Below are 9332 nucleotides of genomic sequence, written 5' to 3' on the forward strand. Positions count from 1 at the left end.
CGTCAGATTTACTCCCTCTCCTCTCGCTTTTCGTGCTGAATCCGGACTTAGTGGTGTTCTCTGTTTGCGAGCATATTTGCGCTTGCAGACTGGCATGGCGCACAGCTCGAAACTGACAATTCATTGCAGTTTGCATCATATTTTACTCACAACAGGGGAGGAGAAAGGTCAAAGCTGTACCTTGCCATAGCTGGATGTAAACATTTTAACGCTGAGGCGTGGGCTCCTTGTGGATAACAAACGACAATTCAGTTCGTTCCCTAGCAACAGCAACGCCGTTAATTCAGCCATGATGTACAGCAAATTAAATGCCCCGGGTGAGGATCGAACTCACGACCTTAAGATTATGAGACTTACGCGCTACCCACTGCGCTACCGAGGCACGTTTGCAAGCAACGTCCCAGGAAACTTGGTAAGTCTCGCATATTAGAGATAGACAGTTTGCGCTTTCTCAAGAATCTGTTGTGTTGCTACACGTGCTTTCCCGAATTGCTAGATTAAACTGCTGCCGCGGCTTTTTCAACGGAAAGCAGCACTGCCTGAGGTTACAGTACATCGCCCTTGCGGCACCTGAACACAGCGGCCTGTAGGGCCAGGCTGACGCTAGAGTTCAGAAATAGCACGCGTCCGTCCAAGTACGGTCTCTTGCGTGCTGCGTGTTTGGTTCTTCTCACAGCGAATCCTGCTATACATTCCTGAGGCTGACGCAGCTCAAACGAGCAATCGGCGCGGCAGCATTATAGCGAGAACAGCAAAACGATGCATCGGCCGGGAATCGAACCCGGGCCGCCCGAGTGGTAGGCGAACAACCTACCACTTTTTTAGTTGTTGTTCTCATTTTTTTAGTTGCATTTGTTGGGGGCGGTCGGCCGTGCTTCCCGAGCATATTCCAGAGTAGCTGTCTGCAGGGAAAGTGGGATTGCCACCCAACGACGCCGGATACAGCCGAAAAAAGTGCTACACACGCGGAGTCCCCCACTACACTGCCTTAAAGCGACCGCTCATCACTATCGTGTGAGTAACCTTGCGGCCGCGGCGACGAGTCTTGCCCAAAGACGCAGCGTGCGTGGAGGCGCTGCCCGAACGCGTGTGGATGCACCCTCCTACCTCGTAAAGCGCCTACAGCTACTATCACCGTGGGCCGCTGCCGGCGGGCGGGAAGCCGACACAGCGCGGCGTTACGAGCAGCGGCTGTGCGGTGGTGGTGTAATGGTGAGCATAGTTGCCTTCCCAGCAGTTGATCCGGGTTCGATTCCCGGCCACCGCAACGGGCGCAAATTTTTACGTCTGAGTATGTGAGCCACGTGCTGTTACATTAACGTTTTCTTTCCGTCGTTGCTCCACTCCAGGCCATCCTGTAGTATGTCCCGACTTGTCCCGACTTTGCTCGGCTGACGCGAAAGCTGACGCTTGGAATTCGCCCTTATCAAGAGGACAGGCGATATAAACGGCTGTGAGAGGTGAGGTGTAGCGAAGTACAGGCAAACTGCGAAGTTTTGTGCTCCTTCTTCTTAAACAAAAAAATAAAAAAAAAAGAGACGCAGTCGGTAGGACTCGAACCTACGCTCCCAGAGGGAATCTGATTTCTAGTCAGACGCCTTAACCACTCGGCCACGACTGCTCGCAGCCAAAAGTCCCCTCGAATCGTGAAAAATCAAACCGTTCTGCGCAGAATGTTGACAGGAAACGAACTCCGTGCACTGATTACGGCAGGGCTACCAGCGCTACGAGACGAGCCATTACGGAAGCGTTAAAATCTTCGCCCGGACAGGGACTCGAACCCTGGACCCTTAGGTTAAAAGCCTAATGCTCTACCGACTGAGCTATCCGGGCTCACGCTTGCTGTGGATGGAGCAGCTGCAGGCAATGTGAATAACTGGAACGCGTGTGTAGGCGTACTACGGTAATTGCTGGCTTCTGGCGCAACTGGCGACTTCACCGACTTGCCACTGACGCTGGTAGCAGCCCAACAGCGGACCAGTGCCTCTTCTCCCTTTACCCCGGTGCTGACAGTAATTGCATCTCGTGCCTGTTTTCCCCGATTACGCTCGGTTGAAGCTCCGGAAGGAGGGCGACAAACGAGGGTTGGAGGGCCAAAACATGGAGGGTCGTGTGCGCAAAAACTTCCCTTCCGGTACCGGGAATCGAACCCGGGCCTCCTGGGTGAAAGCCAGGTATCCTAGCCACTAGACCACACCGGATTTGCTCGATAAACGTCAGATTTACTCCCTCTCCTCTCGCTTTTCGTGCTGAATCCGGACTTAGTGGTGTTCTCTGTTTGCGAGCATATTTGCGCTTGCAGACTGGCATGGCGCACAGCTCGAAACTGACAATTCATTGCAGTTTGCATCATATTTTACTCACAACAGGGGAGGAGAAAGGTCAAAGCTGTACCTTGCCATAGCTGGATGTAAACATTTTAACGCTGAGGCGTGGGCTCCTTGTGGATAACAAACGACAATTCAGTTCGTTCCCTAGCAACAGCAACGCCGTTAATTCAGCCATGATGTACAGCAAATTAAATGCCCCGGGTGAGGATCGAACTCACGACCTTAAGATTATGAGACTTACGCGCTACCCACTGCGCTACCGAGGCACGTTTGCAAGCAACGTCCCAGGAAACTTGGTAAGTCTCGCATATTAGAGATAGACAGTTTGCGCTTTCTCAAGAATCTGTTGTGTTGCTACACGTGCTTTCCCGAATTGCTAGATTAAACTGCTGCCGCGGCTTTTTCAACGGAAAGCAGCACTGCCTGAGGTTACAGTACATCGCCCTTGCGGCACCTGAACACAGCGGCCTGTAGGGCCAGGCTGACGCTAGAGTTCAGAAATAGCACGCGTCCGTCCAAGTACGGTCTCTTGCGTGCTGCGTGTTTGGTTCTTCTCACAGCGAATCCTGCTATACATTCCTGAGGCTGACGCAGCTCAAACGAGCAATCGGCGCGGCAGCATTATAGCGAGAACAGCAAAACGATGCATCGGCCGGGAATCGAACCCGGGCCGCCCGAGTGGTAGGCGAACAACCTACCACTTTTTTAGTTGTTGTTCTCATTTTTTTAGTTGCATTTGTTGGGGGCGGTCGGCCGTGCTTCCCGAGCATATTCCAGAGTAGCTGTCTGCAGGGAAAGTGGGATTGCCACCCAACGACGCCGGATACAGCCGAAAAAAGTGCTACACACGCGGAGTCCCCCACTACACTGCCTTAAAGCGACCGCTCATCACTATCGTGTGAGTAACCTTGCGGCCGCGGCGACGAGTCTTGCCCAAAGACGCAGCGTGCGTGGAGGCGCTGCCCGAACGCGTGTGGATGCACCCTCCTACCTCGTAAAGCGCCTACAGCTACTATCACCGTGGGCCGCTGCCGGCGGGCGGGAAGCCGACACAGCGCGGCGTTACGAGCAGCGGCTGTGCGGTGGTGGTGTAATGGTGAGCATAGTTGCCTTCCCAGCAGTTGATCCGGGTTCGATTCCCGGCCACCGCAACGGGCGCAAATTTTTACGTCTGAGTATGTGAGCCACGTGCTGTTACATTAACGTTTTCTTTCCGTCGTTGCTCCACTCCAGGCCATCCTGTAGTATGTCCCGACTTGTCCCGACTTTGCTCGGCTGACGCGAAAGCTGACGCTTGGAATTCGCCCTTATCAAGAGGACAGGCGATATAAACGGCTGTGAGAGGTGAGGTGTAGCGAAGTACAGGCAAACTGCGAAGTTTTGTGCTCCTTCTTCTTAAACAAAAAAATAAAAAAAAAAGAGACGCAGTCGGTAGGACTCGAACCTACGCTCCCAGAGGGAATCTGATTTCTAGTCAGACGCCTTAACCACTCGGCCACGACTGCTCGCAGCCAAAAGTCCCCTCGAATCGTGAAAAATCAAACCGTTCTGCGCAGAATGTTGACAGGAAACGAACTCCGTGCACTGATTACGGCAGGGCTACCAGCGCTACGAGACGAGCCATTACGGAAGCGTTAAAATCTTCGCCCGGACAGGGACTCGAACCCTGGACCCTTAGGTTAAAAGCCTAATGCTCTACCGACTGAGCTATCCGGGCTCACGCTTGCTGTGGATGGAGCAGCTGCAGGCAATGTGAATAACTGGAACGCGTGTGTAGGCGTACTACGGTAATTGCTGGCTTCTGGCGCAACTGGCGACTTCACCGACTTGCCACTGACGCTGGTAGCAGCCCAACAGCGGACCAGTGCCTCTTCTCCCTTTACCCCGGTGCTGACAGTAATTGCATCTCGTGCCTGTTTTCCCCGATTACGCTCGGTTGAAGCTCCGGAAGGAGGGCGACAAACGAGGGTTGGAGGGCCAAAACATGGAGGGTCGTGTGCGCAAAAACTTCCCTTCCGGTACCGGGAATCGAACCCGGGCCTCCTGGGTGAAAGCCAGGTATCCTAGCCACTAGACCACACCGGATTTGCTCGATAAACGTCAGATTTACTCCCTCTCCTCTCGCTTTTCGTGCTGAATCCGGACTTAGTGGTGTTCTCTGTTTGCGAGCATATTTGCGCTTGCAGACTGGCATGGCGCACAGCTCGAAACTGACAATTCATTGCAGTTTGCATCATATTTTACTCACAACAGGGGAGGAGAAAGGTCAAAGCTGTACCTTGCCATAGCTGGATGTAAACATTTTAACGCTGAGGCGTGGGCTCCTTGTGGATAACAAACGACAATTCAGTTCGTTCCCTAGCAACAGCAACGCCGTTAATTCAGCCATGATGTACAGCAAATTAAATGCCCCGGGTGAGGATCGAACTCACGACCTTAAGATTATGAGACTTACGCGCTACCCACTGCGCTACCGAGGCACGTTTGCAAGCAACGTCCCAGGAAACTTGGTAAGTCTCGCATATTAGAGATAGACAGTTTGCGCTTTCTCAAGAATCTGTTGTGTTGCTACACGTGCTTTCCCGAATTGCTAGATTAAACTGCTGCCGCGGCTTTTTCAACGGAAAGCAGCACTGCCTGAGGTTACAGTACATCGCCCTTGCGGCACCTGAACACAGCGGCCTGTAGGGCCAGGCTGACGCTAGAGTTCAGAAATAGCACGCGTCCGTCCAAGTACGGTCTCTTGCGTGCTGCGTGTTTGGTTCTTCTCACAGCGAATCCTGCTATACATTCCTGAGGCTGACGCAGCTCAAACGAGCAATCGGCGCGGCAGCATTATAGCGAGAACAGCAAAACGATGCATCGGCCGGGAATCGAACCCGGGCCGCCCGAGTGGTAGGCGAACAACCTACCACTTTTTTAGTTGTTGTTCTCATTTTTTTAGTTGCATTTGTTGGGGGCGGTCGGCCGTGCTTCCCGAGCATATTCCAGAGTAGCTGTCTGCAGGGAAAGTGGGATTGCCACCCAACGACGCCGGATACAGCCGAAAAAACTGCTACACACGCGGAGTCCCCCACTACACTGCCTTAAAGCGACCGCTCATCACTATCGTGTGAGTAACCTTGCGGCCGCGGCGACGAGTCTTGCCCAAAGACGCAGCGTGCGTGGAGGCGCTGCCCGAACGCGTGTGGATGCACCCTCCTACCTCGTAAAGCGCCTACAGCTACTATCACCGTGGGCCGCTGCCGGCGGGCGGGAAGCCGACACAGCGCGGCGTTACGAGCAGCGGCTGTGCGGTGGTGGTGTAATGGTGAGCATAGTTGCCTTCCCAGCAGTTGATCCGGGTTCGATTCCCGGCCACCGCAACGGGCGCAAATTTTTACGTCTGAGTATGTGAGCCACGTGCTGTTACATTAACGTTTTCTTTCCGTCGTTGCTCCACTCCAGGCCATCCTGTAGTATGTCCCGACTTGTCCCGACTTTGCTCGGCTGACGCGAAAGCTGACGCTTGGAATTCGCCCTTATCAAGAGGACAGGCGATATAAACGGCTGTGAGAGGTGAGGTGTAGCGAAGTACAGGCAAACTGCGAAGTTTTGTGCTCCTTCTTCTTAAACAAAAAAATAAAAAAAAAAGAGACGCAGTCGGTAGGACTCGAACCTACGCTCCCAGAGGGAATCTGATTTCTAGTCAGACGCCTTAACCACTCGGCCACGACTGCTCGCAGCCAAAAGTCCCCTCGAATCGTGAAAAATCAAACCGTTCTGCGCAGAATGTTGACAGGAAACGAACTCCGTGCACTGATTACGGCAGGGCTACCAGCGCTACGAGACGAGCCATTACGGAAGCGTTAAAATCTTCGCCCGGACAGGGACTCGAACCCTGGACCCTTAGGTTAAAAGCCTAATGCTCTACCGACTGAGCTATCCGGGCTCACGCTTGCTGTGGATGGAGCAGCTGCAGGCAATGTGAATAACTGGAACGCGTGTGTAGGCGTACTACGGTAATTGCTGGCTTCTGGCGCAACTGGCGACTTCACCGACTTGCCACTGACGCTGGTAGCAGCCCAACAGCGGACCAGTGCCTCTTCTCCCTTTACCCCGGTGCTGACAGTAATTGCATCTCGTGCCTGTTTTCCCCGATTACGCTCGGTTGAAGCTCCGGAAGGAGGGCGACAAACGAGGGTTGGAGGGCCAAAACATGGAGGGTCGTGTGCGCAAAAACTTCCCTTCCGGTACCGGAATCGAACCCGGGCCTCCTGGGTGAAAGCCAGGTATCCTAGCCACTAGACCACACCGGATTTGCTCGATAAACGTCAGATTTACTCCCTCTCCTCTCGCTTTTCGTGCTGAATCCGGACTTAGTGGTGTTCTCTGTTTGCGAGCATATTTGCGCTTGCAGACTGGCATGGCGCACAGCTCGAAACTGACAATTCATTGCAGTTTGCATCATATTTTACTCACAACAGGGGAGGAGAAAGGTCAAAGCTGTACCTTGCCATAGCTGGATGTAAACATTTTAACGCTGAGGCGTGGGCTCCTTGTGGATAACAAACGACAATTCAGTTCGTTCCCTAGCAACAGCAACGCCGTTAATTCAGCCATGATGTACAGCAAATTAAATGCCCCGGGTGAGGATCGAACTCACGACCTTAAGATTATGAGACTTACGCGCTACCCACTGCGCTACCGAGGCACGTTTGCAAGCAACGTCCCAGGAAACTTGGTAAGTCTCGCATATTAGAGATAGACAGTTTGCGCTTTCTCAAGAATCTGTTGTGTTGCTACACGTGCTTTCCCGAATTGCTAGATTAAACTGCTGCCGCGGCTTTTTCAACGGAAAGCAGCACTGCCTGAGGTTACAGTACATCGCCCTTGCGGCACCTGAACACAGCGGCCTGTAGGGCCAGGCTGACGCTAGAGTTCAGAAATAGCACGCGTCCGTCCAAGTACGGTCTCTTGCGTGCTGCGTGTTTGGTTCTTCTCACAGCGAATCCTGCTATACATTCCTGAGGCTGACGCAGCTCAAACGAGCAATCGGCGCGGCAGCATTATAGCGAGAACAGCAAAACGATGCATCGGCCGGGAATCGAACCCGGGCCGCCCGAGTGGTAGGCGAACAACCTACCACTTTTTTAGTTGTTGTTCTCATTTTTTTAGTTGCATTTGTTGGGGGCGGTCGGCCGTGCTTCCCGAGCATATTCCAGAGTAGCTGTCTGCAGGGAAAGTGGGATTGCCACCCAACGACGCCGGATACAGCCGAAAAAAGTGCTACACACGCGGAGTCCCCCACTACACTGCCTTAAAGCGACCGCTCATCACTATCGTGTGAGTAACCTTGCGGCCGCGGCGACGAGTCTTGCCCAAAGACGCAGCGTGCGTGGAGGCGCTGCCCGAACGCGTGTGGATGCACCCTCCTACCTCGTAAAGCGCCTACAGCTACTATCACCGTGGGCCGCTGCCGGCGGGCGGGAAGCCGACACAGCGCGGCGTTACGAGCAGCGGCTGTGCGGTGGTGGTGTAATGGTGAGCATAGTTGCCTTCCCAGCAGTTGATCCGGGTTCGATTCCCGGCCACCGCAACGGGCGCAAATTTTTACGTCTGAGTATGTGAGCCACGTGCTGTTACATTAACGTTTTCTTTCCGTCGTTGCTCCACTCCAGGCCATCCTGTAGTATGTCCCGACTTGTCCCGACTTTGCTCGGCTGACGCGAAAGCTGACGCTTGGAATTCGCCCTTATCAAGAGGACAGGCGATATAAACGGCTGTGAGAGGTGAGGTGTAGCGAAGTACAGGCAAACTGCGAAGTTTTGTGCTCCTTCTTCTTAAACAAAAAAATAAAAAAAAAAGAGACGCAGTCGGTAGGACTCGAACCTACGCTCCCAGAGGGAATCTGATTTCTAGTCAGACGCCTTAACCACTCGGCCACGACTGCTCGCAGCCAAAAGTCCCCTCGAATCGTGAAAAATCAAACCGTTCTGCGCAGAATGTTGACAGGAAACGAACTCCGTGCACTGATTACGGCAGGGCTACCAGCGCTACGAGACGAGCCATTACGGAAGCGTTAAAATCTTCGCCCGGACAGGGACTCGAACCCTGGACCCTTAGGTTAAAAGCCTAATGCTCTACCGACTGAGCTATCCGGGCTCACGCTTGCTGTGGATGGAGCAGCTGCAGGCAATGTGAATAACTGGAACGCGTGTGTAGGCGTACTACGGTAATTGCTGGCTTCTGGCGCAACTGGCGACTTCACCGACTTGCCACTGACGCTGGTAGCAGCCCAACAGCGGACCAGTGCCTCTTCTCCCTTTACCCCGGTGCTGACAGTAATTGCATCTCGTGCCTGTTTTCCCCGATTACGCTCGGTTGAAGCTCCGGAAGGAGGGCGACAAACGAGGGTTGGAGGGCCAAAACATGGAGGGTCGTGTGCGCAAAAACTTCCCTTCCGGTACCGGGAATCGAACCCGGGCCTCCTGGGTGAAAGCCAGGTATCCTAGCCACTAGACCACACCGGATTTGCTCGATAAACGTCAGATTTACTCCCTCTCCTCTCGCTTTTCGTGCTGAATCCGGACTTAGTGGTGTTCTCTGTTTGCGAGCATATTTGCGCTTGCAGACTGGCATGGCGCACAGCTCGAAACTGACAATTCATTGCAGTTTGCATCATATTTTACTCACAACAGGGGAGGAGAAAGGTCAAAGCTGTACCTTGCCATAGCTGGATGTAAACATTTTAACGCTGAGGCGTGGGCTCCTTGTGGATAACAAACGACAATTCAGTTCGTTCCCTAGCAACAGCAACGCCGTTAATTCAGCCATGATGTACAGCAAATTAAATGCCCCGGGTGAGGATCGAACTCACGACCTTAAGATTATGAGACTTACGCGCTACCCACTGCGCTACCGAGGCACGTTTGCAAGCAACGTCCCAGGAAACTTGGTAAGTCTCGCATATTAGAGATAGACAGTTTGCGCTTTCTCAAGAATCTGTTGTGTTGCTACACG

At 53.3% G+C, this 9332-nt stretch overlaps 21 non-coding genes across 21 annotated transcripts; 4 read left to right on the forward strand and 17 right to left on the reverse strand.

Moving 5' to 3' along the window:
- Positions 1-309: 309 nt before the first annotated feature.
- On the reverse strand, positions 310-382 carry Trnam-cau (transfer RNA methionine (anticodon CAU)). The gene has a single exon. It is a non-coding gene; the product is annotated as a tRNA-Met (tRNA).
- An 813-nt stretch (positions 383-1195) lies between these two features.
- On the forward strand, positions 1196-1267 carry Trnag-ucc (transfer RNA glycine (anticodon UCC)). The gene has a single exon. It is a non-coding gene; the product is annotated as a tRNA-Gly (tRNA).
- Positions 1268-1539: 272 nt separating this feature from the next.
- Positions 1540-1621, reverse strand: Trnas-aga (transfer RNA serine (anticodon AGA)). The gene has a single exon. It is a non-coding gene; the product is annotated as a tRNA-Ser (tRNA).
- A 139-nt stretch (positions 1622-1760) lies between these two features.
- On the reverse strand, positions 1761-1833 carry Trnak-uuu (transfer RNA lysine (anticodon UUU)). The gene has a single exon. It is a non-coding gene; the product is annotated as a tRNA-Lys (tRNA).
- A 296-nt stretch (positions 1834-2129) lies between these two features.
- Trnae-uuc (transfer RNA glutamic acid (anticodon UUC)) lies at positions 2130-2201 on the reverse strand. The gene has a single exon. It is a non-coding gene; the product is annotated as a tRNA-Glu (tRNA).
- Positions 2202-2523: 322 nt separating this feature from the next.
- Trnam-cau (transfer RNA methionine (anticodon CAU)) lies at positions 2524-2596 on the reverse strand. The gene has a single exon. It is a non-coding gene; the product is annotated as a tRNA-Met (tRNA).
- An 813-nt stretch (positions 2597-3409) lies between these two features.
- Positions 3410-3481, forward strand: Trnag-ucc (transfer RNA glycine (anticodon UCC)). Its single transcript has one exon. It is a non-coding gene; the product is annotated as a tRNA-Gly (tRNA).
- A 272-nt stretch (positions 3482-3753) lies between these two features.
- Trnas-aga (transfer RNA serine (anticodon AGA)) lies at positions 3754-3835 on the reverse strand. Its single transcript has one exon. It is a non-coding gene; the product is annotated as a tRNA-Ser (tRNA).
- A 139-nt stretch (positions 3836-3974) lies between these two features.
- On the reverse strand, positions 3975-4047 carry Trnak-uuu (transfer RNA lysine (anticodon UUU)). Its single transcript has one exon. It is a non-coding gene; the product is annotated as a tRNA-Lys (tRNA).
- Positions 4048-4343: 296 nt separating this feature from the next.
- Trnae-uuc (transfer RNA glutamic acid (anticodon UUC)) lies at positions 4344-4415 on the reverse strand. Its single transcript has one exon. It is a non-coding gene; the product is annotated as a tRNA-Glu (tRNA).
- Positions 4416-4737: 322 nt separating this feature from the next.
- On the reverse strand, positions 4738-4810 carry Trnam-cau (transfer RNA methionine (anticodon CAU)). Its single transcript has one exon. It is a non-coding gene; the product is annotated as a tRNA-Met (tRNA).
- Positions 4811-5623: 813 nt separating this feature from the next.
- On the forward strand, positions 5624-5695 carry Trnag-ucc (transfer RNA glycine (anticodon UCC)). The gene has a single exon. It is a non-coding gene; the product is annotated as a tRNA-Gly (tRNA).
- Positions 5696-5967: 272 nt separating this feature from the next.
- On the reverse strand, positions 5968-6049 carry Trnas-aga (transfer RNA serine (anticodon AGA)). Its single transcript has one exon. It is a non-coding gene; the product is annotated as a tRNA-Ser (tRNA).
- A 139-nt stretch (positions 6050-6188) lies between these two features.
- Trnak-uuu (transfer RNA lysine (anticodon UUU)) lies at positions 6189-6261 on the reverse strand. The gene has a single exon. It is a non-coding gene; the product is annotated as a tRNA-Lys (tRNA).
- Positions 6262-6557: 296 nt separating this feature from the next.
- Trnae-uuc (transfer RNA glutamic acid (anticodon UUC)) lies at positions 6558-6628 on the reverse strand. Its single transcript has one exon. It is a non-coding gene; the product is annotated as a tRNA-Glu (tRNA).
- Positions 6629-6950: 322 nt separating this feature from the next.
- On the reverse strand, positions 6951-7023 carry Trnam-cau (transfer RNA methionine (anticodon CAU)). The gene has a single exon. It is a non-coding gene; the product is annotated as a tRNA-Met (tRNA).
- Positions 7024-7836: 813 nt separating this feature from the next.
- On the forward strand, positions 7837-7908 carry Trnag-ucc (transfer RNA glycine (anticodon UCC)). The gene has a single exon. It is a non-coding gene; the product is annotated as a tRNA-Gly (tRNA).
- A 272-nt stretch (positions 7909-8180) lies between these two features.
- Trnas-aga (transfer RNA serine (anticodon AGA)) lies at positions 8181-8262 on the reverse strand. The gene has a single exon. It is a non-coding gene; the product is annotated as a tRNA-Ser (tRNA).
- A 139-nt stretch (positions 8263-8401) lies between these two features.
- Positions 8402-8474, reverse strand: Trnak-uuu (transfer RNA lysine (anticodon UUU)). The gene has a single exon. It is a non-coding gene; the product is annotated as a tRNA-Lys (tRNA).
- Positions 8475-8770: 296 nt separating this feature from the next.
- Trnae-uuc (transfer RNA glutamic acid (anticodon UUC)) lies at positions 8771-8842 on the reverse strand. Its single transcript has one exon. It is a non-coding gene; the product is annotated as a tRNA-Glu (tRNA).
- Positions 8843-9164: 322 nt separating this feature from the next.
- On the reverse strand, positions 9165-9237 carry Trnam-cau (transfer RNA methionine (anticodon CAU)). The gene has a single exon. It is a non-coding gene; the product is annotated as a tRNA-Met (tRNA).
- Positions 9238-9332: the final 95 nt, after the last annotated feature.

Source organism: Schistocerca serialis, unplaced genomic scaffold, assembly GCF_023864345.2.
Source record: "Schistocerca serialis cubense isolate TAMUIC-IGC-003099 unplaced genomic scaffold, iqSchSeri2.2 HiC_scaffold_942, whole genome shotgun sequence".
Taxonomy (NCBI): Eukaryota; Metazoa; Arthropoda; class Insecta; order Orthoptera; family Acrididae; genus Schistocerca; species Schistocerca serialis.